This window comes from Hoplias malabaricus, chromosome 5 (assembly GCF_029633855.1).
Source record: "Hoplias malabaricus isolate fHopMal1 chromosome 5, fHopMal1.hap1, whole genome shotgun sequence".
Lineage (NCBI taxonomy): Eukaryota > Metazoa > Chordata > Actinopteri > Characiformes > Erythrinidae > Hoplias > Hoplias malabaricus.
In genome coordinates this window covers 44,193,170-44,202,284 of record NC_089804.1, presented here as the reverse complement: position 1 = coordinate 44,202,284, position 9,115 = coordinate 44,193,170, and positions in this window count along the sequence as shown.

The following is a 9,115-nucleotide window of genomic DNA, read 5'->3' as shown; positions in this document are numbered from 1 at the left end:
CAAGAACTAACAAGAAACACCTGACACAGATAATGACAAAGAGGCGGAACAAAAGGTGGAGCTAGAGTGGAACGAGGGCGGAGATAGGAATAACAACAAACAGACAGAGCCACATGGAAGGAGAAAACAAACAAGAAAGTGCCAAGATGTGACAGACGCCCCCCCCCAAGACGCGCAACTCCAGGAGCGCGAAAAACTAGACTCCCCAGGAGCTGGCGCAGGAGGGGCCAGAAGAAACAAAACAAAGATGAAACCAAAAGACTCAGGACAAGATAGGAAATGGAAAAGGGAACAAGGAACTAGACTTAAACGGACACTGGACAGAACTAGAAAGAAGATACGGAACTCGTGGGAAGACAGGAGACAAAGCAGGAGTAAGCACACGTGACTGGACCTTTGATTGAACACTAAACGGGTACTGAGACGGAACAGGAGCAGATACACGTGACAAGACAGGTGATGGGACGGGGAACTGGACCTGGGTCTGGACAGGATTTTGGAAATTTGAAGAAAATCTTGACAGGACAGGTGACTGGACAGAGGGTCTAATTGGTGACTGGAGAGGACTAACAGGGAACTGGACACGAGACTGGACAGAGGGTTTAACAGGGTACTGGACTGGGCTTGGCAGGAGTACAGGAACCATGACCTTAACAGGGACGAATACAGTGACAGGGACTGGGACAGAAAGAAAAACAGACATAGGCACAGGGACAAGAAGAGAGACAGGAACCAAGACAGGAACAGATACAGAAACGAATATAACAGGTGGGTGCCCAGAACTGGCAAATGTCTGTGGGACAGTCTGAGGAACCAGCCTGGGCACAGTTCTAGGAATCGACCCCGAAGTCCTTGGGGCCGTCCTACGGGTACGACCAAGAGCGGCCGTATCTACAGTCACAGGGGCAGACACGGCCGTAGCCACAGTCTCGGGGGCAGAAACGGCCGTAGCCACAGTCTCGGGGGCAGAAACGGCCGTAGCCACAGTCACGGAGACAGGATCGGCTGAGGGAGCCACGCTCACGGAGACAGGATCGGCTGAGGGAGCCGCGCTCACGGAGACAGGATCGGCTGAGGGAGCCGCGCTCACGGAGACAGGATCGGCTGAGGGAGCCGCGCTCACGGAGACAGGATCGGCTGAGGGAGCCGCGCTCACGGAGACAGGATCGACTGAGGGAGCCGCGCTCACGGAGACAGGAGCGGCTGAGGGAGCGGCGCTCACGGAGACAGGAGCGGCTGAGGGAGCGGCGCTCACGGAGACAGGAGCGGCTGAGGGAGCGGCGCTCACGGAGACAGGAGCGGCTGAGGGAGCCGCGCTCACGGAGACAGGAGGCCCCGCGACGACGTCCACGGAGACAGGGGAAAGTGCGACGACGTCCACGGAGACAGGGGAAAGTGCGACGACGTCCACGGAGACAGGGGAAAGTGCGACGACGTCCACGGAGACAGGGGAAAGTGCGACGACGTCCACGGAGACAGGGGAACCTGCGACGACGTCCACGGAGACAGGGGAACCTGCGACGACGTCCACGGAGACAGGGGAACCTGCGACGACGTCCACGGAGGCAGGGGAACCTGCGACGACGTCCACGGAGGCAGGAGAAGCTGCGACGACGTCCACGGAAGCAGGAGAAGCTGCGACGACGTCCACTGAGGCAGAGGAAGCTGCGACGACGTCCACGGAGGCAGGAGAAGCTGCGACGACGTCCACTGAGGCAGAGGAAGCTGCGACGACGTCCACTGAGGCAGGAGCGGCTGGAAGCACCGCGCTCACGAAGACAGGAGAGGCGGGCGTCGCGCTCACGAAGACAGGAGAGGCAGGCGTCGCGCTCACGAAGACAGGCGCGGCCGGAGGTGCCGCGCTCACGAAGACAGGAGCGGCCGTAGGCGCCGCGCTCATGAAGACAGGAGCGGCCGTAGGCGCCGCGCTCACGAAGACAGGAGCGGCCGTAGGCGCCGCGCTCACGAAGACAGGAGCGGCTGGAGGCGCTGCGCTCACGGGAACAGAAGCGGCCGGAGACGCCGCTCTTATGGGAACAGGAGCGGCCGGAGACGCCGCTCTCACGGGATCAGAAGCGGCCGGACATGCCACTTACACGAGGACAGGAGCTGAGACGTCCAGCGAGGCAGGTGCTCGTGCTGCTCGCTGAGCACGATTTGTGGATTTAACGGGTTTAGGGGCACTGATGGGCGCACTCTCGAGGGACTTCTTTGACCGTAGTTCCCCCGGAGATGCGCCCCTGTTAGTATCATCTCCCATGTCCTGTGATTTGAGGCTAACAGCCCCTACCAATACCCCCCCCCCCCAAAAAAAATCTCCCCGGACCTGAGGGGGTTATCCTCGGAAGCAGGGGTACCGGCAGATCTGCGCTCCATAGCTGGGGTTCCTGCAGAGACGTCCTCGGGAGCAGGCGTTTTTGCAGAGACGTCCTCGGGAGCCGGGTGTGAGTATCTCTTGTCTATTAGTTTTAAAAATGTCTCAACAGTGAGTTCAAGGGCCCTTTCTTTGATTAATTGTTCTGCCCACTGTAACGCTTCTCCTCTTAACAAAGATTTAACAAAGAGGACCTGGACAATTTCAGGTGGAGCAGGACAGGTCAAAAATTGAAAGTACAGTCGGCACTGTAATAAAAAACCCTTGCAGTTGAGTCCATTCTCAAACTCGCTGGGTACTCCCATGACCGATTGCAAAATGGTAGGTTGATCATCAGTCCTTAAGGCTAGCAAATCCTCCGCGGTCTTCAGAGTTTTACCCAGGGATAGAGCTGTGTTGGCTGCGTCCTTGTGTGGATCGGTCATTCTTTCACGGGGCGCGATGAGTGGATTTACGGAGGCGGACACACTCGCTACAACACAGAGATTTATTATAAAGATAACACAACAAAACGAACTTGACGAGGGACACGAAATAACATTACTTAGAAACCTAGGAAAGGGCAGGAAACAACACTACAAGACTGGGGCATGAAACAGGCAGGAGACCGAACAAGGAACGAGAAACGAGAAACAAACACTAATATAACAACTGGGAAACAGAACGAAACGACACGACTTGACCAGAGCAAAACTACAAATGACATAACACAAACACAACACAATCACAAATGAGTAGGAACGACTACGGCACGACTATACTGGGAGAAGGAAGGAAACAATACAATACGAACGAGTATAACAACACAACACAATCACAAATGAGTAGGAATGACTACGGCTAGAACAGAGCAAAACAACAACAGAACCCAAACACAAACAACACAAATGACCGATCCCAGGAAGTGAGTGAAGAGGACTTAAATACAAGAACTAACAAGAAACACCTGACACAGATAATGACAAAGAGGCGGAACAAAAGGTGGAGCTAGAGTGGAACGAGGGCGGAGATAGGAATAACAACAAACTGACAGAGCCACATCGAAGGAGAAAACAAACAAGAAAGTGCCAAGATGTGACAGCACCAAAGCAACTGAGAAAAACTGTAAATATCCCTTCTTCTGCAAACCTCTTACAGGTGGAAACTTTATCAACTTAAATTGGTTGGCTAATTTTTAATTACAGTATTTTCTATTAAATGAAAGTGTAAACATTTTATTTTTTTTTACATAGAGCCCCACCACGATCAGCACTGCAGGTTTATATAGTCTATGTAGTGCACTCTGTGGGTCGTGAATTGCAGGACATCCACTTACAGTTTTGTCAGTTGCTTTGGTGCATTTCTCTGATCAGAATTAAAATTCTCATAACTGTTAGTTCAAATAGTCCTCATTTCATTGTTTGAATCATTACATACAAAAATGTTGAGCTAGTTGTCAAAAGCAGTCAAGAAAATCGTATGCATTTCTTTATCATTTTTTTTCTGAAAATGTCTCCCAAATTGAACAATTCCTCTCAGGTGAACCTCAGCTTTCACTGATGAGGAGTGTTTGTAACCAATGATAAGCCACTTCTCCACAGTCCTTCAAGGCTGAAGCCCATGAACCCTCAATTGGCAAGAATATATGAACTTTCATTGATATGAATACTTGCTTTTGAGGAATGAACTATTCATTTTGAGCAAGTGACGCGCTTTTGCAGGTTATCAACTACAAACTGGATTCCAAAAAAGTTGGGACACTAAACAAATTGTGAATAAAAACTGAATGCAATGATGTTGAGATGGCAAATGTCAATATTTTATTTGTAATAGACATAGATGACAGATCAAAAATTTAATCTGAGTAAATGTAACATTTTAAAGGAAAATATGTTGATTCAAAATTTCATGGCGTCAACAAATCCCAAAAAAGTTGGGACAAGTAGCAAGTGGCTGGAAAAAGGAAACTGAGCATATAACGAACAGCTGGAAGACCAATTTACACAACCGTGCATAACATCAATTGCTGTGCGTAAGGGTCCAGGCCGTAAAACTCTACTGGATGCTTATGATCTCGGGGCCCTTAAACATCACTGCACCTCAAACAGGAATGCCACTGTCAAGGAAATAACAGAATGGGCTCAGGAATACTTCCAGAAAGCATTGTCAGTGAACACAATCCACCGTGCCATCCACCGTTGCCAGCTGAAACTCTACAGTGCAAAGAGGAAGCCATTTCTAAGCAAGCTCCACAAGCTCAGATGTTTGCACTGGGCCAGTGGTCTTTTAAAATGGAGTGCGGCAAAATGGAAGACTGTTCTGTGGTCAGATGAATCACGATTTGAAGTTCTTTATGAAACACTGGGACGCCATGTCATCCGGACCAGAGAGGACAAGGCTCAACGCTCCGTTCAGAAGCCTGCATCACTGATGGTATGGGGTTGCATGAGTGCTTGTGGCATGGGCAGCTTGCATGTCTGGAAAGGCACCATTAATGCAGAGAACTATGTTCAGGGTCTAGAACAACATATGCTCCCATCTAGACGTCATCTCTTTCAGGGAAGACCCTGCATTTTTCAACAAGATAATGCCAGGCCACATTCTGCAGCAATCACAACATCATGGATACGTAGGAGAAGGATCCGGGTACTGAAATGGCCAGACTGCAGTCCAGATCTTTCACCTATAGAGAACATTTGGCGCATCATAAAGAGGAAGGTGCGACAAAGAAGGCCCAAGACGATTGAACAGTTAGAGGCCTGTATTAGACATGAATGGGAGAGCATTCCTATTTCTAAACTTGAGAAACTGGTCTCCTCTGTCCCCAGACCTCTGTTGAGTGTTGTAAGAAGGGGGGATGCCACACAGTGGTAAAAAAAAAAAAAATGGCCTTGTCCCAACTTTTTTAGGATTTGTTGACGCCATGAAATTTTGAAACAACATATTTTTCCCTTAAAATGATACATTCTCTCAGTTTAAACTTTTTGATCTTGATTTGTGTTCTATTCTGAATAAAATATTAGATGTTGGCACCTCCACATCATTGCATTCAGTTTTTATTCACAATTTGTTTAGTGTCTCAACTTTTTTGGAATTTGGTTTGTAGGTTTTGCAGTTTGTACTAATTGTTTTGAGAAATTCACTTACTGTTGTGCAAATGTTAATAGTGATGTGAGAAATGCACCAAAGCAACTGAGAAAAACTAAATTTTGTCTCAAAGCGTTGAACTGGAGAATGGAAAGTTTCATTGTGGAGCTTAAATTTATTTTTGTTTACAGTTGAGTTTAAATTATTGAATTTTAAATAATACATTACAAAGTAAATCACATTGTTATAATGGATCCTTCATGAATAACATAATGGGTTATGTTACATGTAACGTTCACAATATCAGGACTTCACATTGATTATCTGGCTAGCTTTAACCAGTGTTCCTATTTGTATATGTCTTGCTGATGTCAACCAATAACACACGCAAACCTAAGCACATAATACAACAACCATGGACCACTTTGCAAATGAAAAGGTTGTTATTGTAAAGGAACACTATAATATTTGTAGCTTCAAGTTACAGCTTCAACATATTTGTGATACTCCACTGAGCTGTAATATTAAAATAGAACTTCTGTTGTTGCTGCTCTGGGCTCAGCACTTCCGAAACTTTGGTGTAGGGTGGGAACACCAGGAACAAAACAAAACAAAAATATATCATAGTGTTCCTTTAAAACATTGAGATTTTATATATATATATATATATATATATATATCTACACACACACACACACACACACACACACATTGAACTTGATTTTCCATTTGTAGTCAATGTCAAGGTCACTTCTACTGACAGCTCCTCCCAGTGAAGATGTGTGATCAACCAAGAAAGTCAAACATGAAGAAGACAAGCATTCTGTGAAATTTTAAGTAATTTTGAGTGTCATACAGCACCAGGGTTCTGGGATTGTGAGTTTGAGCCCTGTTCTGGGCGACTGTGAGGAGTTTGGTGGGTTTCCTCTGGGTTCCCCATATCCTCTTACAGTCCAAAACCACATGTTGGTAGGTGGATTGGCAACTCAAAAACCACAAACAGGATTCTGTTAAATCAAAACTTCACAGTTTCACAAACTCAAAAAGAAGATTGTTGAAAATATTTGAATTGTTAAATTGAGTGAACCTTTTCAATATATTTTAAGTTAGAATCACTCAATCCAGTTAATTACTTTGAACATTAGGGTTTACAGTGTCTGAGTGAATGTGGGAGTATTTTTCGTCCTGTGAAGGACTGGCGCCCCCTCCAGGGTGTGTTTCCAACCTTGCTTCCAGCCCAACACGACTCTGAACTGGATAAGCGTTTACAGTTAATAAATAAATGAATGAATGAATGAAAAATAAAGGTAAAGTAAATTCAAGTAGGGTAAAGTAGAACTGAATAGAAGGTGTTTGTTGTAGTTATTGTTAGCAGTAACAAACACTCTGTAACCACATTTGGACTCATTGCATATTAAAGGTTATTGATTTCCCTGAGCTGGCTGGCATTGAATTTTAAATATAGTAAAATATCTGTGCATTAGTCATTAAGAGTTCAATATTAGCAGATTTTTGACTGAAAATAATAAATAATTATTTCCAATACAGTCTCTAAACATCAGTTGAAACCACACTGAAGGTCAACTGCATCTATAAATCTACCATGTTTATTAATTTGTCTGTAGAACCTTAAGTATGGCACTAATGTTATATATAATCTACCTAATTAGACAGTTTCTGCATGGTGGATATGGCATCGTCCGTTGAACGGTTAGGACGATACGCGAACTGTAGAGGGTCCTGTGTGGGGGGAAGTAGGGTTTTGATGTGCCTCATGACGAGCCTCTCGAAGCACTTTGTGATGACAGGAGTGAGTGCAACGGGACGATAGTCATTGAGGCAGGACACAGAAGAATTCTTAGGCACAGGGATGATGGTGGTGTTCTTGAAGCATGTTGGAACAATGGCGCTGTTCAGAGAGATGTTGCAGATATCAGTGAAGACATCAGCAAGCTGGTCTGCACATTCTCTGAGCACTCTGCCAGGGATGTTGTCTGGTCCAGCAGCTTTCCGCGGGTCGACTCTGCATAGAGTTTTCCTCATATCGGCTGCAGTAAAAGACAGCACCTGGTCGCTGGGAGAAGGGGTGGACTTTCTCGCCGTAACGTTGTTCTGTGCCTCAAACCGTGTGTAGAAATGGTTCAGCACGTCTGGTAGTGAAGCATCTCCCTCACAAGCAGGTGGTGTAGTCTTGTAGCTGCTGATGCTCTGGATGCCCTGCCACATGCGCCGAGTGTCTCTACTGCTCTGGAAGTGGCTGTGGATGATCTGGCCGTGTGCACACTTTGCCTCTCTGATAGCTCGGGAGAGTTTGGCCCTCGCTGTTCTCAGGGCCGCCATATCGCCTGATTTGAAAGCGACATCTCTAGCCTTCAGTAGTGCATGCACCTCCGCATTCATCCATGGCTTCTGGTTGGAGCGGATGGTGATGGTCTTGGAGATGGTCACATCATCGATGCACTTCTCTATGTAGCTGGTCACTGATGATGCATACTCCTCCAGGTTGATTGTGTTGTTGTAAGTTGCAGCCTCTCTGAACATGTCCCAGTCAGTGCACTCGAAACAGTCCTGAAGAGTAGAGATTGCTTCTGATGGTCAGATTTTCACCTCTTTCAGAACAAGTTTCGATCGCCTGACGATGGGTCTGTATGCAGGAATTAGCATAACAGACATGTGATCTGAGTGTCCGAGGTGGGGGCGGGGCTCTGCTATGAGAGGAGCGAACACGCTGGATCATGTTTACACAAATGTTCCAGACGCGTACAGGGCAAAATTCACATACTGGTGGAATTTAGGGAACACTTTCTTGAGAGTCGCATGATTAAAGTCTCCAGCAACAATAAACAGTCCATCCGGGTGTGTGTTTTGGAAATCGCTTATGGCTTCGTATAATTCCCACAGCACTTGATTTGTGTTTGCATCTGGAGGAATATAGATTGCAATTATGTAAGCAATGATGAATTCTCACAGTAAATAAAAAGGTCTACATCTCACAGCCACAAACTCCCTAACGTTGAACAATAAGCAGAGACCAGCACAGAGTTCTTACACCATTCAGTGTTGATATAGACACACAAACCACCACCGCAAGTCTTACCACATAGCGCTGTCAGCTCGAAATGAGGCTAGCCCATCTAGCTGAATGGCGGCGTCGGGAATACTGTTGCTGAGCCATGTCTCCGTAAAAACAAAAACACAGCAGTCTTTGTATTCTCGCCATGCAGTTCGCTTAAGTTTGATATAGTCCAGTTTATTTTCCAGCGAGCAGACATTGGAGAGAAAGAGAGAAGGGATAGCCTGCCGGCTTGGGTTAGCTCTTAGCCTAGCATGGATCCCCCCTCGCTTGCCGCGCTTCTGTCTCCTCTCACACCGCTTGCGTCGTCTCCTTCCCGGGTCACCGGCATCAGGAAACGTGCGCCGCCATTTCAACTTTTATTAGAGTTACCCACATGGAAAGACAATGACACTCACAAGTTATTCTACTAATGAATGTTTAGAGAAGAATGATGTTTTGAAATAGTGTACATCTTGACGATAATCCACCTCCAGAAGTTACTGCAATGTTCCAGGAGTAGCAACGACACAGGCTCTGTTCTCCCTATTAAAAGTCAGTTTAGCATCATAGTGATTTGGAAGCTGCAACTGTGCCATTTGGTGTTGTTCTAATTGGGTTTT